We start from the raw sequence: 5,224 nt of genomic DNA on the forward strand, positions 1-5,224 counted from the left end.
GAGGTGTTGGTGAAGTTGTTCAACCCACTAGTGAGTTTGTCAATCCTTTCGCAATAGAAGGAGAAGAAAACCCATTACACAATATCCCACAAAATCCACCTACAATGCCTAAATTCTCGTCACACTCTATACCTACCGAGGAGGATCTACCAAATGGTACTCCTACACCGCAACATCTCACCGGTAATTTTATTGCCAAGTCCGCCTTCATCCAACTAGTTGAGAGGAGCCAATTCGGGGGAATGCCTAGTGAGGACCCTCATTCTCATATGGAGACCTTTTGCGATTATTGTGAAGCTATCTCTCAAACGGGCGTGACTCAAGACCAAATAAGATGGGTCTTATTTCCTTTTTCGTTAATCGGCACCGCAAAGCAATGGTTGAAGGGCCTTGATAAGGCCACCCTTGGAATAGATTCTTGGAAGAAGCTAGCTCTAGCTTTCTACAAAAAATTCTACCCACCGGAAAAGACTAACATGCTAAGAGCTCAAATTACGGGTTTTAAGCAGAGGGATGAAGAATCTTTGTATGAAGCTTGGGAGCGGTTCAAAGGTATTTGTCGCTCATGTCCTCACCATAGACTTAGCGAATGGTTTTTAGTGCAACAATTTTGGAATGGTTTATATGAAGATTCAAGGAACATTTTCAATATGGGATCAAATGGAATGTTCACCGAAGTTGATGACAATCAAACATGGAACAAGATTGAGGAAATGGCGGTTCATAATTCACAATATAGTAGACCTCGCAAGGCTACTAGAGGAGGAAAGAATGAAGTGGACTCCGTTACTCAATTGGGTGCTCAACTTAGTGCTCACATTGACACAATCAACTTGAAGTTTGAACAAGCTATGGCTAGACTTGAGGAAAACTCAAAAACATCAAAGCATCATGTCAATGCCATGACGGCATCCTCATCAATCCCAAGTGGGATATGTGAGAATTGTGGAACTTTGGGTCATGACTCAAGTGAGTGTAGGGGAACAACCGAACAAGTTAATGCTTTCCAAGCTTACAAAAGTGGTACCCCTTATTCAAATTTTTACAATGAAAACACCAAGTTCCATCCAAATCTCTCATACAAAAGCCAAAATGTTCAAAACCCTCAAACAACATACACTCCACCACCCATGAGAAATCAAAATCAAAGACCCTTTTACAATCAAAACCAAGGTTACCAAAATCAAAATCCATACAATCACCAAAATGACCAAGGTTTTGATGTCCAAAAAGCGGTCCTCCAAATGCAAAAGAATCAACAAGAATTTTTCACTCAAATGCAAAAAGATAGCCAAGCAAAAGACACCACCATCAACAACATTCTAGCTCACACCAAGATGTTGGAAACACAATTGACTCAACTAGCATCTTCAAGCTCACAAAGACAAAAGGGGCAATTACCACCTCAAAGTAATCCCCCTAGACATGAAACGGTTAGTGCCATTCACTTGAGAAGTGGTACAAGATATGAGGCACCGAAGGAGCAAGTTGAGAATGAAGTTGTGAAAGCTAGTGAAAAGGAAGAAATTGTGCAAAACTCCAAAGAAAGGGAATCATCAAAAGAAGAAAGTTCAAAGAAAAATGAAGACAAAGCCAAAGAGAAGGAGCCCATTGTGATTAGACTTCCTTTTCCAAGTCGTCAAGCCAAGCCCAAATTTGATGATCAACTTGGAAAGTTCATGGAAATTGTGAAGAATTTAGAAGTCTCAATTCCTTTCACGGAATTAATCAATCACGTTCCGGCCTATGCAAAGTACATGAAAGATATCCTTACAAAGAAGAAGTCGATCCGGAAACTTGAGACTATCGCCTTCACTAAGGTGAGTAGTGCAATACTTCAAGGGAGTTCACCTCCAAAGTTAAAGGATCCGGGAAGCTTCTCAATACCGTGTACCATTGGCGACACGACGATCAACAAAGCCTTATGTGATCTAGGGGCTAGTGTGAGTGTCATGCCATACTCGGTAAGTAAAAGGTTGGGAATGGGAGAGCTTAAGTGCACCAATATCACTCTTCAAATGGCCGATAGATCGACGAAGACACCATTAGGGATATGGGAAGATGTCCCCGTGCGAATTGGGAAGTTTTTCATCCCGGTGGACTTTGTCATTGTTGATATGGAGGAAGATTCCAACATTCCAATCATCTTAGGAAGACCTTTCCTACACACCGCGGGTGCGGTGATTGATGTGAAACATGGAGAGCTCACTCTAGAAGTGGGAGATGAAAGCATAACTTTTAATCTTGACAAAACCATGAGAGCTCCTCGTTTGCATGAGCCATGTTTCATGATTGATCATTATAGCCGGAAAGATGAAAGGAAGAAATCGGAACTCCAATGGAGGAAGAAAATTGAAGATGCTCCATTCAAAGAGCAAGTGAACTGTGACAAGGAGAGCTTGCAAGGCTCATCAAAATCAACCAAGGAAGAAGAAGATGGCCTCATTGGCCAAGAGAAGAAATTGGGAGAGTTGTCTCCATCTAAGCAAGAGATTTTCAATGATCAACTCAATGAAGTTTGTGGTCTTTGGGACGACGAATTTGAAGGGATCTTTAATCCCTACATTGGGCATGCCATCGATCATGATCAACAACAAGGGCCACGGTCTATTGAGGACCTCTACCATAACAATGAACAAGCTTTTGATTACTTCTTCAAGGTGTTGAGCAACATCAACAACACCTTGAACATGCCCCCTTGACATCTCATCAAGAATGAGAGTTTGGTGGAGTCCTCCCTAAACCACCACTTGTAAATATTTCTAACTCCCTAACTTACATTTCAATTCTTGTATTGCATTTTTGTCATTTTTGGATTTTATTTACTTTGATCAAAATAATCGTCATGAAAGAGAGAAGTGAGGGAGGGACTAACGATTTCAATTGATGTGTAGTGCTTTACCTTAGTGTGGGGATGGCAATTGCCTAGGCTATTCATGCCTTAGTAGTGTCCCCACAATGAAGAACACAAGAAATGAAGAAGAATGGAAGAATGGTAAACGGAAATGCATTGTGCACGAATGAAGTGAATCCGGGTACAAAGGACCAGAATCCGAGCGGATTCCTGATAATCCGCCGTCGTCGCAGCAAATCCGAGCGTCCCGCCGAGAAGACGCCCGTCTGGTGAGCTGAAATTGCAAATTTCTTGACTCTTAAAGAATCCGAGCGGATTTACGGATAGACGCCCGTCCTACGTAATCCGTCCGTTTTTATACAAGACGCCGTCTTCTTGTTGAAGAAAACAAAGAAAAATCTCTGGACTTAAATCCGTCCGTCCTGCACATAATCCGCCCGTCCCTCAAAAAGAATCCGAGCGGATTCCCCAGAATCCGCCCGTCTCTAGGCGGGATTTTGAAAATTTTGAAGCTGCAGAATCCGCACGGATTGCGCCCAATCCGCACGGATTGTCCCCGTGTTTCGAAATTGTCGAGTTCTTTATAACCCACCCCACCTTCATTCATTCATTCATTCATTCACAAACACTACCCACAACATCAAAACCCTCATCCTCTCCATCACAAAAACAAAAATCCTCAACAAAATCCACCAAAATCAAATCAAACCATCCTTCAAACAATAAATCAATCACTCCATCTTCAATAAAAATCAAAACCAAGAACAAAATCTTCAACCTTTGAGTCGATTTTTGATTTCATAAAGGCAAAGCCTTTCACCTTCAAATCGATTTGGGCATTCTACAAATTGAAGATTTTTGACTCTTTTCTTGGTTAGTTCATCAAATGGCAAGGACAAAGGGAGCAACAAAGGCACCAAAGGCAAAGGCTCTCTCTCAAAGGCAAAAAGCTCTCCAAACAAAGAAAGCTTTGGCAATGGTGGTAGCAACACCAAATTTGGAAGTGCAACAACAACAACAAACTTCTATGGGAGCATCACCTTCTACTCCGGTAATCGATCAACTCTTACATTATCCGGAGGTAACTTTTATTTCCGATACCCATAGAAATACATTTGCCAAGTTTGCTATGAAATCAATTCAATCCACCAAATTCATATGTAAAGATGCTTTGGAGAAATTAGGTGTTCTTGAACAAACAAAAGCCTTTTTCAATGCCATGGGTTTGAAGAAATTGTTTGAAACAAAGGAAGTAACATACCCCTCCCTTGTCTTAGAATTCTTAAGTTCTTTAAAAGTGACCAAAGTTGAGAATAGGGAAAATCTTGAGTTTCGTCTAGCTAACACTAGTAGACGCATTACCTTTCCGGAATTGGGTGAAATTTTGGGTCTTAGCGATGAAGAGAAATATTATAAGCAATATGGGAAGTATGACCCCGAGCCTCTTTGGGAGGCAATCTCCGGGAAGAAATTTGATGATTTTCATGCTTGTCGTGCTCTTTTGGTCCATCATCCGGGCATAAGAGTATGGCACAAAGTTGTGGGAAATACCATAATTGCTAGGAAAGACACCAATCATTTCACAAGACTTGATTTTATTCTCCTTGAATCGGCTTTGAATATTGGAAGAATTCATACCAAGCCTTACAATTCTTTGAGGCTATTGGTTGATAGATGGCTCCATGTTGATAGTGGGAAGAAGGGTACAACCGTTATTGTTAATGGCGGCCTAGTCACGGTCCTAGCCAAGCACTTTGATCCTAATTTCAATAAGGATAGCAAGTACAAGGCAAAGGAAGGTGGCCATCTTATTGATATGTCTATCATGATTAACAAGTTCAAGTGGGTTGCTCACAATCCCCTTGACACCAAGTTTGGGTGGCTTACTAGTGAGGCTCGATCATTCACTTTACCCGCGAAGATTTCTCGTCTAAGTGTCCACCGGACCAACTATTTACTTCCCCTATCCGAAGAAGCCGAGTACATCATTCAACAACAAAAGGGTGATCATGAAACCCCCTCCTCTTCCATTGTTATACCGCCTTACCCCTTTGTGTATGAAGAGTTCAAACCGCAAGGAGTTGAAATTGGGAAAGACTATGTCACTCTTCTTATGCAAGCCATGCACAAGCAAGCTTATGAAGATCGGAAGAATGCATATTTGGCTCAATATCCTCCCCTCTTACATCTAGCTAGGCAAGGACTCCTTGATCCATCTTTTCCTTTGCCTAGTTGGGCGGATAAAGAAGCCTTATTTCCGGGTGCATCTAGGGACGTGGTGGAAGACAATGAGGTTGTTGGAAATGGTGAAGGAATTGATGATAATATTGAGGAAGAATCAAGTGGAGATGAAGAAAGAGATGGTGAAGA

At 41.6% G+C, this 5,224-nt stretch overlaps 1 non-coding gene across 1 annotated transcript; it reads right to left on the reverse strand.

The window, feature by feature from the left end:
• Nucleotides 1-476: 476 nt before the first annotated feature.
• On the reverse strand, nt 477-583 carry LOC141604359 (small nucleolar RNA R71). The gene has a single exon (XR_012526062.1). It is a non-coding gene; the product is annotated as a small nucleolar RNA R71 (small nucleolar RNA).
• Nucleotides 584-5,224: the final 4,641 nt, after the last annotated feature.

This window comes from Silene latifolia, chromosome 9 (genome assembly GCF_048544455.1).
Source record: "Silene latifolia isolate original U9 population chromosome 9, ASM4854445v1, whole genome shotgun sequence".
NCBI classification, from domain to species: Eukaryota; Viridiplantae; Streptophyta; class Magnoliopsida; order Caryophyllales; family Caryophyllaceae; genus Silene; species Silene latifolia.